Source organism: Portunus trituberculatus, chromosome 47 (genome assembly GCF_017591435.1).
Source record: "Portunus trituberculatus isolate SZX2019 chromosome 47, ASM1759143v1, whole genome shotgun sequence".
Taxonomy (NCBI): Eukaryota; Metazoa; Arthropoda; class Malacostraca; order Decapoda; family Portunidae; genus Portunus; species Portunus trituberculatus.
The window spans coordinates 32,034,149-32,054,773 of NC_059301.1; positions in this window are offsets into that span (position 1 = coordinate 32,034,149).

The following is a 20,625-nucleotide window of genomic DNA, read 5'->3' on the forward strand; positions in this document are numbered from 1 at the left end:
TCTGGTAAGCGTAAGTCTTCCCCTTCGTCTCAGCAGCTGCATAAACGCATGTGTAAGATGGAGGAAATGTTGGGTCGGCTTTCCCTCTTTCTCTCCTCTTCCCAGGGTTCCCCCTTCTATGGTTTCCAGTCTCCGGCTTCACAGGTAGATGATTCCCAGCCGGGTACGAGTGGGGCTATGCAGAGGCCAGGAAAAGCGGGGCCAGCTGGTGTCACCAGTCGCGAAGTTGAGATGGTACTGCCAGCCGCCGCAGACGCAAACATAGCAACAGTTGGCTACCATGCCACAGTTCCTGGCACATGTAAGGCAGTGCATGGTGTCCTTGGTACTTTTTACACTGTTTATCGGGGTGGGGTTGGCAACAGCCATCGGTCTACCATGCCCGGTGGCCGCCCCACTACCCGGGATACGGAGGTTGGTAATTGCCATACAGCTCTCGTGCCTGGCAGCCAGACTCCTATCCGGGATAATGATGGTGGTGTCTGCCATACGGTTCCCATGCCTGGCGGCCAGCCTCTTATCACCTCCTGTGGTTTTATCTGCGATTCAGATAAGGAAATGCCTGGTGCTCCTAGTACCTCTGGCACTGTTTATGGGGTGGGTTCGGCAACAGCCATCAGTCTACCATGCCCGACGGCCGCCCCACTACCCAGGAAATGGAGGTCGGCATCTGCCATACAGCTCCTATGCCTGGCAGCCAGACTTCTTTCCAGGATGTTGAGGTTGGTGTCTGCCATATGACTCCCATGCCTGGTGGCCAGCCTATCATCGCCTCATGTGGTTTAGGCATAAGTGAAACCATTCCACATACTTTGGGGGTGGAGCTTAGTACTATTATGTCTGATGGACTTCTTCCTTCCCAGAGTGTGAGCGTTGGTGCCAGCCACAAGGCTCCCATGCTGGACAACCAAACTCATGTGCCTTGTGTAGGGTTTGGTATGTGCCCCTTGGCTCCCATGCCTGGCAGCCATCCCCTTCCTCGTGGTGGTATGAATCATATGGACCCTAGTAAGTCTATGCCGTCCAGTTTTCCAATTTTTCAGGAGTATTCTGAGGCTGGCCGACCAACTGCTGTGCCTGGTGGCAGTGGGGTGAGCCAATGCCTTTCGGCTCCCATGCCAGTTGGCCATCCTGTTTCCACAGACCAGTCTTATGAGGAAGAGGAGGTGACTCCCAATCAAGTAGGTGTTTCCCCTTTTTTGCATCTCATAGGCCAGGTGAGAGACTATCTTCATCTTCCTGCTTCTGAGGCTCCTTCCTTGTCCCACCTTATGGGGGTAGAAAGGATACAGGGCTCAATTTTGCCCTGCCAGCTCTCTTTTTCTGTCCTACGGTTGCTTATGGCTCAAACAGTCTGTGAGGAAGCCCAATGTAGGTCCTTGAAGGAGCTTAAGCCTTGCTCTGCAAATTTTTAGTTGTCTAGGGACTGGTATGGACAAGCCAGGTCTTTTTATATACCTGAGGGGGCCTCTCTTGCTCCTCCTCTGGTTAATGAGGAGTTGGGGGGTTGATGGTCAGTGGGCAACCTGGCAGTCTCTGTATCCTCCCGCCTGTTGGCGGAAATGGAGAAAGTGTTCGACTCTATGGCTAACATTGCCTCTTGGACAGACCAGGTGTTGCAGGTGTTGGCTACTTGCTGCTTCGAGCACAGAACAGGATTTTTTTTTTTTTTTTTTTTTTTTTTTTTTTTTTTGTCGGCACTGGCCAAGGCAAATAAGGACATTCTTCGTCCTGCTGAGGACTTCTTATGTTACAGAGGCGGGTGGTAGTGGATTTGTTGCCTCGTTCCTTTTCTGACAGGGAGAAGCGCCAGCTCCTTTCTTCTCCCTTTTCTGACGTGCTATTTGATCCAGCAGTGGGGGTCAGGGTACAGAAAGACGAGCACTAAGCTGCTCAGCAATGTGCACTCTCTTCCGTGGTGCGGGGGTTAGCCTCTTCTTTTTGGGGGTCAGCCTCTGGGTCTTAGGGGAGCAAGATAAAAGTTCAGACAAGGAGAGGCTTGTTTTGTAGTTCCACTTCGTTGGCTCTGATCCCTAAGCCCTCCGCTACGGGGGGATCCTTTCGGGCCAGGGGTTCTCACAGTGGCAGACCCCCTGGCCGGAGTAGATCTCGCTAGGAAAGTAGTTTGCTCTCCTGTGGCTGTGAGCGCTTGCTTGCAATGGCACTGGAGAGAGTGGAAGGAGGTTGGAGCAGGAGAGTGGGTAGTGAAGACTCTGCATTATGGGTTTGTCCTCCCCTTTCTGCATCCTCCTCCTTTGTCGGCCAGACCAATAGAGTCTGTGAGTTATACAGATGGGTCAGATCGTCATGTGGCCTTGGACTTAGTAGTACAAGACATGTTGGCCAAAGGGCCTATAAAGCTTGTGGGGGGCAAGCTAGAAGGCTTTTATGCCCGTCTGTTCTTTGTTCCCAAGGTAACAGGCGGTTGAAGACCTGTGTTTGACCTCCCAACTCTGAACAAGTTTTTAATGGTCAGCCCCTTCTGGATGGAGATGGTGGCATCAGTTTTGGAGTCTATGAACATGGGGGATTGGATGGTGTCTTTGGATCTGAGGGATGCATATTTCCAAGTTCCAATCCACCCGTGTTCCCGTAAGTACCTGCGGTCCATTTGGCAAGGCAAGGTTTTTCAGTTCAAAGTTCTTTGTTTTGGCCTCGCCACCACCCGCAGGTCTTCACCAAGGTGATGGCTCCAGTGTCTTCATGGGCTCAACGACACAATATCTCCCTGCGCCGTTACCTGGACGATTGGTTGGTCACAGGGACGACTCTCCAGGGATGCATAGGCGCCATCCGGGCTGTGTTATAGCTGTGTACTCGCTTGGGTTTTCAGAAAAATCTGCCCAAATCAGACCTGGTACCCAGCCAAAGGAAGCAGTACCTGGGCATGGTTGCCAGAAAGTATCAGCTGGTTTCTCTCAGTGGCACAGAATTTTCTAGAGGACAGAGCCCCTAAGGTATCTCTATGGAGGTCACTCTTGGGTCATCTTGCTTCCCTGAAGAGGCTGGTTCCAGGTGGCCAGGTACGCTCTTGGTCCCTTCAGTGGTGTCTGAAAAATCATTGGAAGGCAGCGTCGGACCCGCCCTGGTGGCGGGTTCCTCCTTCACAGCGGTGTCTGGCAGACCTCTCCTGGTGGATGGATCTAGGTCATCTAATCAAGGGAGCTCCCTATGTGACGGCACCTCTGGAACAGTCACTGTTTTCCGACGCGTCCCTTCATGGTTGGGGTGCTCATCTGGTGGATTCTCTTGTCTCGAGGGTATGGTCTCCACAGGAGCGGAGGTTTTACACCAACCACCTGGAGATGATGGCTGCTTTCCAGGCTCTGCAGTCCTTTCAGCAGGAAGTCTTGGGCACAGTGGTGTCTCTCACGTCATACAATTCGACAGTGGTGGCCTATTTGAGGAACTCGCGGGGCACCTGGTCTGATTCTCCCGGGTCTGGCGGGGATATTCTCCAGCGGTGCGAGGACAACTCGGTCTCTCTTCTCCCAAGGTTCGTGCCAGGACGGCGCAATGCAGTAGCAGACGTCCTCGGTCGTGAGTGTGTGGAGTCAGAGTGGACCTTGCATCCCATAGTGTGCAGGCAGGTCTTCCAGGTGTATTTACCTATTTGTGTATTACAGGGCCCGAGCTAAGCTCTCTGTGACCTGTCTCCTTGTCCATTCCTGTCATATCTCTCTTTCATCTGATTGACACACACCGCATCAAAGACATCACTGCTCAGTTTATTCCACTTATCAATGCTACGATGCGGGAAACTGTATTTTCTCACGTCATTTAGACAGATGTCCTTTATTAGCTTTTTTCCATGTCCTCGGAGATGATTACTTGTGGTCACCTTTATCAACTCTCTATCCAGTATGTCAATCTTGTTCACCAATTTATACATAGTTATCATGTCTCCTCTTGTTCTTCTCTCTTCTAATGTGGTCAGCCCCAGCTTCCTCAGTCTTTCCTCATAGTCTAACTCCTGAGTCCTGGTACCATCCTTGTTGCCAGCCTCTGTACCCTTTCCACCTTCTTCACATTTTTCTTCATATGCGGTGACCAGACACATGCTGCATATTCTAACTGGGGTCTTATTAAGGTACATAATATCTTCTTCATCATTCCTTCATCTAGGTAGTGGAATGCAAGGCCAATATTTTGAAGCTTGTTGTATGTTTTCCAAAAAATCTTGTTAATGTGTTTCTCTGGCGACAAGGTGTTTTGCACAGGTTACTCCTAAGTCTTTCTCCTCATTGGTCTCTTTAATTTTCTCATCACCCAGCCTGTAATCCCTGTTTGGTCTGTATCTACTTCTTCCCATTTTCATAACATGGGTCTTGTCTATATTAAATTCCATCTGCCACTCCTTACTCCACTCATATATTTTATCAAGATCTTCCTGTAACTTGTTACAATCTTCCACATTATTTACTCTCCTCATAATTTTAGTATCGTCCGCAAACATGTTCATGTAACTGTCAATTCCTACTGGCATATCATTAACATAAATCAAAAACATGATGGGACCCAGCACTGACCCTTGTGGAACTCCACTGGTTACCTTCTTCCACTCGGACTTCCTTCCTCTCACCACTGTTCTCATTTCTCTTCCCATTAAGTAATTTTCCATCCATTTTGCTAGTTTATCATTTACTCCTCCAATCATCTTTAGTTTCCACATCAGTCTATTGTGTGGTACTTTATCAAAGGCCTTTCTCAAGTCCAGGTAGATAGCATCCACCCATCCCTCTCTATGTTGTAGTATGTCAGTCACTCTTGAATAAAAACATAATAAATTGGATACACACGATCTTCCTTTTCTGAAACCAAACTGCCTTTCACTCAGAATGTTTTCACTTTCTAGATACTCACTCCACTTAGCTTTAATTACTTCTTCACATACCTTGCACAATATACTAGTCAACGATACTGGTCTATAATTTAGCGGTTCCATTCTACTACCATTCTTATATATAGGCACAATGTCAGCTCTTTTCCACTCTTTCGGGACTAATCCTGTTCGTATGGAGGTTTCCATAATATTAAATACGGGGTTCAACAATTGATCCTTACATTCATTCAGCAAACTCCCAGATATGCCATCAGGCCCCATTGACTTATTAATATCCAGATTGCTTATAATTTTCCTTACATCTTCCTTAGTAACCATGATGTCCTGCATTTGCTTTATTTCCATAGTCCTTCCTCCCATGAAATGCTCCTCCTTTGTAAACACTTTGCAAAAGTTGTCGTTCAAAATTTCAGCTATATCTCCAGCGTCTTCATATACTTCTTCCCCGTTTTTTACCTTTTCTATTGCCTCCCTTTTATTTAGTTTTCCATTTTTAAATTTGTAAAAAATTTTTGGGTCACTATCACAGTTTTCCACCACCCTCTGTTCATATTCCTTCTGTGCTGTTCTCCTTACTTCAACATATCTATTCCTTGCTGTTTTGTAGACTTCCCTTGATAATACATCACTGTTTTTCTTAAGTTTCTTCTATGCCTTTTCTTTGTTCTTTTTTGCTTCTTCACAATTTCTATTAAACCACTGTTTATTATTTAAAATCCTCTTTCTGTTATATGGCACAAGCTTTCTCACAGCAGAGTTATACAAATCCATAAATTTATTGTATTTCAATTGCATATCCCTTTCCTGGTATACCACAGACCAGTCAATTTCATTAAAGAACTCCCTTATATGGTTATAATTTGCCCTAGTATAATTTAATTTTTCCTCCCTGTGTTCCACAATCTTATTCGTGCTTAATTCCGTATCCAGCTCAAAGCTTAGGAAATCATGATCGCTTTTCCCAAAGGACATTCATGTTCAGTTTCCTCTTTTAGAGAGATTCATCTGGTAAATACCAAATCCAACCTTGCTGCAACAACTTGTCCCCTGCACCTTGTTGGTGATCTCACCCACTGTGTCATCAAGTTATTTGTTGCTACCTTTAGTAATTCTTCTGCCCACTCACCACCGTTCACCACTTCGTAGTCTTTCCACACTATTTCTTTGGAAATTACTACCTTTGAGTCTATGTACGGTAAGAAAAATTCACAGATATGGTATCTGCTCATGTCATCCAAGAGGGCCCAGGATGGGGAAGCAGGGGTGATGACGTCATCCACACCATACCTCCCCGCCACTCACAGTACTGACTTTAACTTGACCACCCTTGGAGCCTGTTATCTCTTCACCTTCCCCCTTTTTTTTAACTGCATTACATATTACTTACATGCATTACTAATTAGATAAATAAATGAAATATTAAAGGGTCTATTGTAAGCAAAAATATATTCATAATACAGGTATCCCTTGGTTAACGATAGGGTTACGTTTCCCAAAAACAGATCGCTAACCGAAACGATCGCTAACTGAGGGATTTGAAATTATCAACTACATACATGTATTTCGCGATGCGTAAATAAACGACACTTTCTATGTTGTTAGTTGTTATTTACACCTTTAGAATTGGTAGTACTTACCTTGAGGAGTGGATGTGATATGCGTAGTGTGTTGTTTTGTGCCCCACAGGGCCTTGGAGGATTAAATCTCATCATGCCCACACCGACCCAAACTCGGTCAGCTGCTTCAAACCCTTCAAATTCTTGAGAGAATACGTTTTCCAGTGGGGGTGGGTCATCCAGGCTCTCCTCATCGTCACTCAAGGTTACGGTGGATGTGAAGGATAGATTGATGTGGGTGGAGTTGTTTTGGAGGTGGATGGAGTTGTTTTGGAAGTGGGTGGAGTTTTTTTCGAGGTAGCAGGACGAACTTTGAAGTACGACGAGATGACTCCTATGGAAGTAGATGGGATTGCTTTTGAGGTGGATGGGGTAGCTTGGGAGGTGGATGGAGTTGCTTGATCGGTAGATGGGGTTGCTTGGGATGTGGATGGGGTTTTTCGGTGAGTGGTTTGAAGAAAGATGAGATGACTGTCTGTTTTGCCATCCTTTTCTTTGCCTCAAATAGTTCTTTATACACTTTCATGTCATTTTCTATAGCATTAGTCACGCCATTACTTCGGTTTGGGTTGGGGTCATTCTCCTGGAGAAGATGTATGGCCTGGTTAATATGATTAAAATCTCCTCGAAAATCTTGACGGAGAGGGTTCTTTCAGGCTCCTTGTCCTCCTCCATTTCCTCCAAAGTATTTTGTTTCTCCAACTCCATGAGGTCGTCGTTGGAGAGAGGCTCAGAATGACTGTCCAGCAGTTCTTTACGTCATTCTCGTCCACCTCATTGAAGCCTGCCTTATGGGAGATATGAACGATGTCTTTCCTTACTGCTGTAACATCGACAGGGACTTCCTGTTTACGTTCCACGCACTCAGGCCACAAATTACGCCAACATCCATTCATTGCCGACTTGGACACCTCCTTCCATGACTCGTCGATGTTGTCGATCCCCTTTTTAATGTTATAATCCTTCCAAAATTGTTTCATGGTCGGCTTGTCAGGGGTGTCAATGCAGGCCAACAGCTGTTTCATGGTGCGCCGCTGGTAATAGGCCTTGAAAGTAGCGATGACTCCTTGGTCCATCGGCTGGATGAGGGCAGTTGTGTTTGGGGGCATAAACATGACCTCAATATTATCTGCCCAGTCATTCATGCTCTCTGGGTGGCTGGGGCGTTGTCACACAGCAAGAGAAATCTGTTAGCAATGTTGTTTTGGGCAGCATATTCTTTTAGGAATTTGGAGAGGTATCCTGTCACGTAACTTTGCATGATAACAGTCGTCATCCACCCCTTTTTGTTTGCCTTCCATACTACGGGCAAATATTCCTTAATATAGCCAGACAGAGCTCTTGGGTTTTGGGAATGGTAAATAAGGCATGGTTTAAGCTTAAGATCACCAGCGCATTCCCCCACCAATAATGTTAACCTGTCTTTAGATGCCTTGAATCCTGGTGCCGACTTCTCCTCCTTTGCTATAAACGTTCTCGATGACATCTTCTTCCAATACAGGCCTGTCTCGTCAAAGTTTAGAACCTGCTTGGCTGAATAACCTCCTTCCTCGATGCGCTCTTTAAGCAAAGGCTTGAAGGCGTTTGCAGCGGTTGATCCGAACTCGCTGCCTCCCCACTAACCTTGAGGTTGTGTAGACTCACGATGTTTGAAACGTTCAAACCACCCCTTACTGGCCTTGAAGGACACTGTCTCGCCTATGTTGAATTCTGGTTTCAGGTCCTCCCACAGGCTCAGTGCCTTAGTAGTAACGAGTTGGGTAGAAAGAGGCATGCGGCGGTGTGTGTGGTCTTCAATCCATAGCCTCAGCAAACGTTCCAATTTTTCCATAATCGGTTCCTGTTACGAGTTGTTGTGTGTTTGTGCAGGTTTGTGACTTGGTTGGCCTGCTGCTTCACTTGTACTTTTTTCTGGAGAACTGTTGATACAGTTGATTGAGATAAACCAAGGGCACGAGCAATAGAGTTTACCCCTTCACCACCCTCATGACGAGTCACAATGTTCAACTTAATATCAAGGCCAATGCTCTTTCTCGATTTTTTAGCCTTATCTCCGGTGGAGAACAATCGTTGGGTCGCTTGGAAGCCATCACTAAGTTCACTTGATCACAAATAAGCACAAAAAAAGAAGTTTAGAGCGAGCGTGATAGAGTTGTTGTTGCACAATCAAAACAGCGGGAAAGACTGTGGTGTGTTTACTGCACGGGCCGCTGGATGGAGGCGCTGATCGCGATTGCGATCGCGATTGCGATTGGTCAATCCGATCGTTAACCGAATTTTGGCGATCGTTAACCAAAAAATAGGGATTAATTTGGAGGGATCGTATGAGCGAAATATCGTTAAGTAGTCGATCGTTAACCGAGGGACACCTGTACAGGTAACTCGATTTATGCGATAGATGCATTCCAAGAGGCATCGTGTATATCAATATTCGTGTAAAACAAACTTGTAATTCTCATGAGAAACAATAGATAATAGGGGGAATGCGGGATGTGGTCCAAAAAAATTTGTACAAAATGCTCTATTTATTTGGCTAAATTGATATTTTTATAATTACCATTTTAAATACAGGCAATCCCCGCTTAACGAAGGGGTTACGTTCCTAAAAATACTTCGTTAAGCGAAACTATGTTAAGTGAACTGATTATAACAAGTTTAATCCCTGACTTCAACTTTCATTGAGAGTAAACAAAGCGAGAGTACATCATAATACAATGAAAGGTTTAATGAAAGCAAAAATTATGAAGTTAAACATTTAGGCAGTTTAATTTAAGTCATTATAATGTACACTAATGTATGTATGTACGTAACTTTATAATGTTGATGATCTTAAATTTATGAAGGGAGGGAGAGTGAAACGTGAAAGACACTAACCGGCAACCTGTGGAATGTAAACAAAGGGAATATCATTGTACCACATTTCCACAAGGCTTTCCTTTTATCCATTGTAGAGTCACGAGTTCAAGTGGTTCTTTTAGCTTGCAAGGAAGATACGGTCTCATCAGCCTTCTTAATAGAGTCTTCTGACTTGAAAATAGTAGAGACAATAGATGGAGTCAAGATGGTGGCGAGCAATGCTCTAGTTTTCTCGCCTCTCTCTTGTCTGTGAATAATATCTAGCTTCACTTCAAGAGGAAGAGACATCCTGGTCTTCTTAGAAATGCTAGGCCACATTGCAGGGCATTTTGGTGGTAAGTTGAGCAAGGGAAGACGATGCTGTTATGTTTTGAAGAGGGGAGTGATTGGTGCGTTTGTTGTCCACGAGAGGCTTGATCTTGATCGTGATCTTGATTCTACAGGTGTCCCAGGATTTCTCCTGAGGCAAGCCTTAGTATCGGCAGCTTCTGGTGTATTCAGAAGCCTGTCAGCATGCGTGAGATGGCGGGGCTTTCAAACTTGTAAAAAATTACCTGGATAGAACTTCGTTAAAGCGAGTTTGGGGTCGTTAAACGAGCAGATGGTAGTAAAATGAAACCTTCGTTGTAGCGAAATTTCGTTGTGTGAACCTTCGTTAAACGGGGCCTGTACTAGAAGTGTATTTAAAGTAAAGGGAAAAGCAAGAAATGATAAGAGAAAGCAAAAAATAATAAGAGAAAACAACAAAACAAAGAATACGTAAACATAACACTCACTGCTTCACTGCCTTCACCACTCACACCACTCAGTCAGTCACCATCTTCCTCTGAGCTTTTCCACTTGATCAAAACTCCGCTTATCAAAAATGACCCCACAGTATAAAAGTGAACACTAGTAAAAGAATAAACGCAGGAAGCCAATGTCCTCACCCCTCACAAAGCACTCGCCGTCACTGTCCACTCTCTCGTGCGCTGTTTGAAATTGCGTCTGATGCTCAGTTTGAAAATGCAGTTGGGCCAAATCGCATATAAGCAAACAAGGGAGGTGGTGAGCCTGGGATTGGGCAGACGTCCACACATAGGTTTGAATCCTACCACGTGCAGCTTTGAACAAGTTACCTACGTGTCACCATGATACCCAGGTTCTAGGTGGTTACACCCAAGATGGGCTTGGGTGGTGATGTGGACCCTAATATGGGTACCACTATAAATGAAATTGCCTGCGCCACTAATGGGTGGAAGCTGAACAGCGCTTCCTACACACTCTTCAAGTGAGCCTACAGGCGCTATAGGCCTTAATGTTATAAAAACAAAAAACAGATCACACAAATTTAATTAATTATAAAAAAGTTTTCGGTCATGTATTAATAAAAACGCATAAATTAAACACTCGTAAATCAAGAGTTACTTGTAATTATGGCAAACATTTAAAGCCTACTAATAGCAGCGAACCATGCAGCAACTGATAAAGAGCACAGATGGGCCTGGCAAGCCCACTATCAGAGAATGGTGGAAGTCGTTTATCATCAAGCACGCCTTAGATAACATCAAGTCATCTTGGGATGAGATGAAGACATCTACCATGAACTTGGTGTGGCATGAAGTATGGCCAGAATGCACGCATGACTTCCCAGGCTTCACTGAAGACAACATAGGTGCGATCAGAAATGACATAGTAAATCTGTGCCATAGGGCTGACTTCGATGAAGTTGATGATGATGATGTTCAAGATCTTTTGGAAAGCCATGCTGAACCTCTCTCAAATGATGAACTTATAGAGCTACACAAGGCATCACAGGAGACAGAAAAAGAGGGAGACGAGGAGGAGGAACTTGTGCGTGGCCTGGACATCAGAACTCTTAAAGAATGTCTCGGTGGTATCGAAAAAGCTCTGAAAAACCTGAAGGAACGTGACCCAAATCCAGCCAGGAGTAGCAAAGTGGCTCATGACATAGAGGAAAGTGTCAAGATTTATCAAGAAATCTGTGATGAAAAAACAAGAAAATACAAACAGTCTTCCATCTACCTGTTCTTCAAGCCAATCAGACATGCCGTCCCTGTCACATCTGCCAACCCTGCTACAACTGGCCATTCCACATACACTGCCAATGGTCCTACAGCTGGCCCTTCCTCCATATCCTCTTTCTTCAAACCAGTGAAATGTGCTGACCCTGCTACAGCTGGCCCTTCCACATCTACTTCCAACAGTGTAGACGACAACTTTTTATCTTTGTCTGTCCACTCAGCGGAAGATGAGTAAGGACTGAAATCCCTACTGTCCCTGAGCCTCGGGAGGGACATCATCTGATAGAATACATGGTGAGTGGAAGGTAAATAAAAACATTTTCTGTTTATTTCTTTTCCATAGTACTTTATTTATTTATTATTATTTTTATTATTTTCATGTATTTTCATTTCTGTAGGGGTGACTTTTGATGTGCTGGAATGCATTCCCTATTATTACATGTTATAATGGGTTTGGTATATGGTAGTTTCAATTTGCAGTAAGGTTTTCAGAAATGCATATGTACCGTATAACGAGGATTTTTTCACTTACCTGTTCCTTCTACACACACTCCCGCCTTTCCTCCCCAGACAATGCTTCTCTCCTGAGTTTTTCTCAAGGTCATAGAGAAGTGGGGTGTGAAGATGGCTACTGCAAGGAGGAATAGGAAAACAGCTCATTGACTTGCGCACAGGGGTGATTGATTTTTTTCGTCACCGACAGACACAAGAAGACAATGCGTTCATTTCCTATAGTAGAAGTAACTACTAAGTAAAAAAAATATCTTAGTTACAGAAATGTTATATTTGAGTTGTGTATAAATTGAGATGCAAACTTCATTACAGAACAAATTAAATGTGTAAGTTAGGTATCACTGTATTTTCAATTGAATCCTTTGGTGTTGGTCTGGTATATAAGTAGATTGAGAGACAAATTTGGAGTGTGATAGAAGGGTTGAATGTGTACTCAGCAGAAAAGGATGCTAGAGTTACATATGGCTCTTAAATGTTTTTACAGTACTCTGTGTGTTTTGTTTGAAGTGTGATAATGAAAAAGAAGTTACAGATGTTTCATAAATGTTTAGATGGGTTATACATAGCATGATATATTATTTGAAGCATGACAGCAAAAAACAAAAGGAATACAGAAGTTACATATGCCCTTGTATCATTGACTTATAGTTTATTGTTAATGCCGCAGGATAATGACAATCAGTATCAAATATGGTACCATGGGAGGATGCCTGTCGGGAGAACTGAAGCAGAGGAGCTTCTCAACCAATACAGCTTCTTTGGCAATGGGACATTCCTTGTTCGACACTCTAAAAACTTCATTGGTGACTACACTCTGTCCTTCTGGTGAGCTAACAATTCAATTTTTTTTTCTCTCTCTCTCTCTCTCTCTCTCTTCACTATTTTAATGTTTATTTTATTTTCAATGTTAGAGGAGAGGGGCAACAAAATGATTCAGCTAAAAGCCCCACTTAGATGACTCCTCGAACAAGGATAAGAGCCTTCATAGATATAGTGCTTCATCACATGCACCATCTTTGTAGCTGTCCTCTGGATCCTTTCTGATTTTTTTATATCATTTTGTATATGTGGAAACCACACCACTGTTGCACGTTTAAGTCTGCGTCTTATCATGGTGGTTATGATGTTGTTCATCATACTCTTACCCATGTATTAATGTGTCTTTCTAGGACAGTGTTATTCACTAATTTTTGCAAGGCAGCCACTTGGGTTAAACACATTCGTTGAGAGAGCCGCAGCTAGTGCAAGCTAGCATAACTCAACTAAATTAAGTAGTACTGGGCTACTAGTGCAATATAGTAAATAAGATAAATTAGATATGGTAATATTAGCCTATATATCTTGTTATTAAGAGCAAAATAAAGATGATGAGTGAAAGTGTGCTTTTTTGCTTTTATTTGTTTATTCATTTATTTTTCGAGAGCCGTAAATTGAGTCATCGCGAGGCGCGCAGTGAATACCACTGTTCTAGGGTCAGGGTATCTCATATAACCACTCCCAGATCTTTATATTCCTTCCTCTTTATAACACTCTTCATTGTAATGATAAACCCATGTTGACAACTGTCAAGGGTTATAGGGTCTATGACCTTACCTTTGAAGGAAGACTGAAAGAAATAGGACTACTGTTGAACCTCGATAGCTCAGACCCCAATAACTTCAATTTCGCAATAAGTCAGACTCTGACCGACCAAGGGACCAAAGTCCGAGTTGAACTGTCAACCCCTCTCTCTCTCTCTCTCTCTCTCTCTCTCTCTCTCTCTCTCTCTCTCTCTCTCTCTCTCTCTCTCTCTCTCTCTCTCTCTCTCTCTCTCTCTCTCTCTCTCTCTCTCTCTCTCTCTCTCTCTCTCTCTCTCTCTCTCTCTCTCTCTCTCTCTTCTTTTATTTCATTTTCTACTGACATTATCAAAAATCTAATTATATATAGTTTGAATGATACCAAACAAAAGTTGATCAGTTTATACCAATTTTGTGAAAAAAATTTATGTAAAAAAACAATTTTTGCAATAATTGCTCCAAAATATTTTTCATAATTTTGTCCTTGTTTTGTTGTATTCATCTGATTGACATGATATTTTCACACTTGATTGCTTATTAAATGGTGACTTCCTGGAGCATGGTAGGACGACAATGCTTCAGATCCATGCTGCTCTAAAAACATAATTCACTCATTCATCACATAAAGGTTAGGGTAATCATTTCTCTAAACAGGATGCTGTACACTTTCATTGGTCACTTCTGCAGCTGGTTTTGAAAAGTAGCCTGTGATTCAGTAGCAGCTGTCAACCCCCACCATGAAAGGAAGGGACAACTCTCTCTCTCTCTCTCTCTCTCTCTCTCTCTCTCTCTCTCTCTCTCTCTCTCTCTCTCTCTCTCTCTCTCTCTCTTTATTATTATCATCATCATCATCATCATCATTAGCATGTCTGCACACATACACACACATGACCTGTGGGAATCTATAAGATAACATAACATAATAACATGAATAATAGGATAACAAAGGGCCACCAGGGCCCATCTAGGTTATCCTGTATCAGTCGCACAGCGACCTCGTCATCAGTACTTAAAGATACACTTACAAGTACACAATACATTATATACTAACTCTAAATATTTGGCCCATTAACAGGGCTAAGTCCTGCAGCGAAATCCTCTACAATTTGTGGTCCCCATACATGAGGATCATGTCTTGTTTAACTATAGTAAATTTCTTATAAAAACTATCATACAGTGCTATACATAATTAAAAATCTAATAAATTTAAGTGCTTATCTAATCTGTTTTAAACATTGTCAAACTAGTGCTATTTACAACCCTCTCTGGCAATGCATTCCAGAAGTCTACCACCCTATGACTAAAGAAATATTTTCTTATATCTAACCTGCAGCCTTGCTTTCTAATCTTCCTGCCATGATTTCTAGTCCTATTTTCCTCCTCTAAGGTTAAGAAAGATCTCACATCTATGTAGTTTGTATCTGAGAACATTTTAAATAACTCTATCATATCCCCTCTTATACATCTCCTCTCAAATGAAAACATGTTTAATTCCTTTAATCTTTCTATACTCCGGGCGCTTTAATGCTGGTATCATCCTAGTTGCTCTTCTCTGAACTGCTTCTAACATGTTGATATCTTGCCTATAGTGGGGTGACCAGGCCTGTATGCAATACTCTAAATGGGGCCTAACATAGGAATTATATAAGGTATGCACCACTTTCTTACTTTTATAACTAACATTTCTATTTATAAAACCCAGGATCCTATTTGCCCTATTTCTTGCTTCTAAACATTGCTTTGAAAATTTCATAGTCCTGTCTATTATTACTCCTAAATCCTTTCCTTCCTCTACTGCCTCTAGCCAACATCCCTCCATCTCATAGCTAAAGTTTGTGTTGTCTTTACCTAAATGCATAACCTGACACTTTTTAGAATTAAACTCCATCTGCCATCTGTCTGCCCATGCTATCAGCCTGTCCAGGTCTCGTTGTATTCTGTAATTGTCCTTTTCACCCTGTACTGCACATGCTATCTTAGTATCATCTGCAAACTTTGATACTTTGCTACTAATTCCTATATCTAAATCGTTAATGTACACCAAGAAAAGAAGAGGTCCTAGCACTGATCCTTGGGGTACCCCACTAACCACTTCCTTCCACTCAGACATTGCCCCATTTAATACTACTCTCTGTTTCCTATCAGAAAGCCATTCACTAATCCAATCAACTAACCTACCCCCTATCCCATGTAGTCTCAATTTGTACACTAGCCTCCTATGCGGTACCTTATCAAACGCCTTGCTAAAATCTAGATATATAACATCTATGCTATTTCCATCATCTAACTCCTTGGTAATATATTCTAAGATATCGAGCAAATTTGTAAGACAGGACCTCCTGATCTAAAGCCATGTTGGGTATCTCTAATTAATCTATTCTCATTTAAATGCTCCCAAATACTACCCTTAATGATTTTCTCTAGTATCTTACATACTATACTAGTTAAACTGATCGGTCTATAATTATTCGCATCATCCTTCCTACCTTTTTTAAATATTGGAGTAACATTAGCTAACTTCCAGTCCTGAGGTATCTCAGCAAACCTAAGTGATCTTTCAAAGATTAACTTAAGTGCTTCAGAAATACTGTCTACACCCTCCCTAAGTACTCTGGCATGTAGCTCATCAGGACCACTAGCTTTCCTATCGTCTAGTTCAAGAATAAATTTCCTAATAATTCCCGGTTTTATATCAATATTTTCTAAAGCTCTTAAACTACTCGTCGCACTGTTTGTAACAGGATTTCCTATTCTTTCCTAGTAAATACTGAAGAAAATTGTTCATTCAATAATTCTACTATGTCTTCATTTTGATCCACTACTACACCATCTTTTCTGAGTGGTCCAATCCTATCCTTATTTCTTTTATCACTGACCTTGTAATAACTATATAATTTTTGGGATCTTTACTCCCAGCTCTAGCTAGTTTTATCTCTGCCTGCCTTTTACTTTTTTATAACCTTACTCAAATCATCTCTGACCTGTCTGTACCTAATCAAATCTACATCTTCCCACTTTTCTGCAACTCTCTATATGCCCTCTTCTTCTCTCTGATCTGGCTACCTATCTCATGAGTCCACCATAATGGCTTCCTGTTTCTCTGCCTTATATCTTTGTAAGGGATACACTGCATCACTATACCCTTTACTACAACCTTAAAAATATCCCACATCTCCTGTGCAGTTTTATTTCCAAAACTATCTTCCCAGTTTACCTCTCCTAATAACTGACGTAACCTACCATAATTGCCTTTCTGATAGTTTGGGACTCTAGTCTTATTCACTATATTATCCCTACTGGAATTAATGATAAATCTAATTATATGATGGTCACTGTTTGCTAAAGTCTCTCCTACCTCAACTTCCTTTAAACAATGCTCAATATTTGTTAGTACTATGTCTAAAACCTTCCTCCCCTAGTAGGTTTATCTACCATCTGCACTAAATAGTTATCCTGAAAACTTTCCATAAACTTATTTTCACTAGCATCTCCTACCATCCTCTCCCAGTTTACTGACTTAAGATTAAAATCCCTAAGATAATTGTCTGACTAGTACACCCCCTATTTATCTCATCTACCATAAGGTTGTCTACATCTGCTGACTGGTTAGGTGGTCTATAAAAGCTCCTACTCTAATAACCTTACTTTTGTTTACTCTAACATCCAGCCATAAGGACTCTACTCTGTTATCTACCTTAATACCATTAACCTGACTGGAAATGAAGGATTTTTTTACATAAATAACTACTCCACCTATCCTACCAATTCTCTGGTGTAAATACATAATGTATCCATCTACTTCATATTCTTTCCTATTTTCCTAAACTTTTCCTCATTTACCCATGCCTCTGTGACACATACAACATCTAAGTCCTCCTCAACTATATAACTAGATAACTCGTCCTTCTTGTTCCTAAGACTCCTGGCATTTACATAAAAACATTTAAGTCCTGCTACCTTCCTAGATGCTGTCTCCTTATTTGGAATCCTAATCTTATTCTCTCCTATTTGCACCTGGAAATCTTTCCTAATCTTTTCACTATCTCTGTTTATCCTATCTAATTTATGTCTAACATCTTTCTTCTGGAATGCATTTGCTACCTCACCCCCTACACTCCATCCCAACTCCCCCCTCCAGACATCCACTCAGCACATCCACACCCTTCCTACTCAGATGCACACCATCCCTAGCATACAAATCCCTTCGCCCATAGAACCTATCCCATACATCCACAAAGCTGACACCCACATCCTTACACATCCCTTTTACCCAGTCATTCACACCAATGGGCCTAGACAACCATTCCCTGCTAACATACACATGAGGCAAGATTCCTGACACTACACACCTCCTACCACTCTCCCTTATCTTGCCTAACATTTCCCGAAATCTTGCCACTAACTCCTCCGACCCACCTGCTCTGACATCGTTCCCACCTACGTGCAAAACTACTACACCCTCCCTCTCCATCCCCCCAACCCTCTTCTGCACCTCCTTACTCACTGCTTTCACACCTGCACCAGGCATACACACATTCGTCCTCTTATCCCTGTCTTTCCCACAGAAAGTGCTATCTAAATACAGTACCTAACCTGAGAGTCACCCACCACACACACCTGAGGTGTGCTAGGCACAACCCTCCTCCTCCTCTCCTCTACCCCCTTCTTTCTCCTTTCACTCACCACAACCACTTCATTCACTCCACTCTCACTCTCACTCTCCCCCTCCCCCTCCAACAAACCGAACCTATTTTCACACTCAACAGGTTTAGTCCTATCCTCCCTAACTGCCTCCGCTTTCCTTCCCTCGCAACCTGCCATCTCTGCCCATCCTGACTACTATCTTTCCCAGTCTGGCTCGCCTGCTCCTCTTCCCCACTCTGCTCTTCCCGACAGAGGCCAAGCCACCCTGTCGCCCTCAGAAGGTCCAACCTTCGGCCTAACACTGATCTCCTGCCTAATTTTTTCCACTGCCTCCCCAAGCCTCTTAACCTCCTCCTTCAACTCAAAGATGAGAACTTCGTTCGCACTTTTCCCCTCACTTAGCTTTCTCATTTCCTCTCACAATTCTTGGTGCTCAAGAGAAAGAACTAAATTCTCGCTCTTGAGCCTACACACCATACACTCAGAAAAGTCAACGACCTTCCTGTCATGCCCACACATCTCACACACAACAAACTCTCCCAATCCCATCTCTCTTTCACGCACTCAATCACACTCTGATATACCTCAGTAGCTACCGCCATATTATTTACAATCTGTTAACTCACAAACAAATAAAAATACTTGGTGACGGCGGGGTGGGGGAACCGTGGTGGTGGGGTGGGCCTAAGTGAGGTCAACTAATCCTCTTTCAAGGTCAACTTGACGGTTACAAGCCTAGTCTCCTCGCTCTACCAAAATACTTTTAACTCACAAACACTGATTCTAACCACTATTTCACTCTAGTCTAACACTTGCAGTACACACTTTCACTTCACTAACACTCAAAAGCACCACACACAGACACCAAGCACAAACACCACTCGCTAACTATAAAAACCACAGCCAAGAACGGAGCGCACACACAACACGTCCACTCGCCACCGCAGAGATGGAGTAGAACTGGAGAAAGTTAAAAAGGAAAAGGACTTAGGAGTGACAATGGAAGAAAACAATCAACCAGTAAGCCATATTGAGAATTTTTAGAGAAACATGTAATTTGCTAAGGAATATTGGAGTAGCATTTCACTACATGGACAAAGAAATGATGAAAAAATTGATAAGTACTATAATAAGACCCAGATTGGAATATGCAGGAGTAATGTGGACCCCTCATAAAAAGAAACACATAAGGAAATTGGAGAGGCTACAAAAAATAGCTACAAGAATTATTCCAGAATTTGAAGGGATGACATATGAGGAGAGACTTAAGGCTATGGATCTACCAACCCTGGAACAAAGAAGGGAGAGAGGAGACCTGATACAAGTTTATAAATTGATCAACGGAATGGACCAAGTGGATAATGAGAAACTGATCCTGAGAGAAGAAAATGACATCTGAAGCACAAGATCGCATAGTAAAAAGCTGAGAAAAGGAAGATGTCTGAGAGATATTAAAAAATATAGTTTCCCGCAGAGATGTATTGAGACGTGGAACAGTTTAAATGAAGAAATAGTGTCTGCAACGAGTTAGCATACTTTTAAATTAAGATTGGATACGTGTAGATATGGAGACGGGCCCACACGAGCATAAAGCCCAGGCCCTGTAAAACTACAACTAGGTAAATACACACGCACACACACACACGGGATCCGATGCAAGTTTATAAATTGATGAATGGAATGGATCAAGTGGATAATGAGAAACTCATCCTGAGAGAGGAATATAACATTCGAAGGAGAATGGGAAGATGTCCGAGAGGTGTTAAAAAATATAGTTTCCCGCAAAGATGTGTTGAGATGTGGAACAGTTTGAGTGAAGAAGTGATGTCACCAACGAGTGTGCATAGTTTTAAAGAAAAATTGGATAAGTATAGATATGGAGACGGGGCCACACGAGCGTAAAGCCCAGGCCATGTAAAACTACAAGTAGGTAAAACACACACACACATTGAAAAATGTAAGGAGCAACTGAAATTGTTCTAGAGATTCATAATTGGAAAAATTTGGCAAAAAAAACAATAGAAAGCTTAAAAGGAGAGAATGGGATGGTGGAAGACCCAAAAAGTATGGCAGAACTATTAAATAATAAATTCTAGGAGGTCTTTACAAAAGAATCCAAATTTGAAAGGCCACAGGGCAATAGAGAGACCATCTATATGAAAGAGGTTAAAGTAACCAAGCTTGAAATAAAAGAGTTAGGTAATGAAGGATTTGGATGAAGGGAAGGCAGTGGGATCAGATGAAGTCTCAGGCAGAATACTGAAAGAATGTAGGGAAGAACTAGCAAGTCCTAAGGCGCGTTTTTGATAGTCCACGCTTAAGGCAGCCTTAAGCCTGGCTTAAGGCTGACGTTATTTTGTGTTCTTTCATGTCCCCAAACTTGAGCCAGAGTGTAGCCCGCCTTAAGGCAGCGCCGGCCAAACTCAAGAGCAGGCTCGACTTTCCGCTAGCCAGTTGTGACGTCACATGTAAATAAACAAATGATAAGACATGACGAATGAATGCTCCATTAGCTGCTGTTGATAGTTCTGCACCAAACTGAATGCTGTTTCAGTATCTTCTGGTATCTCTGG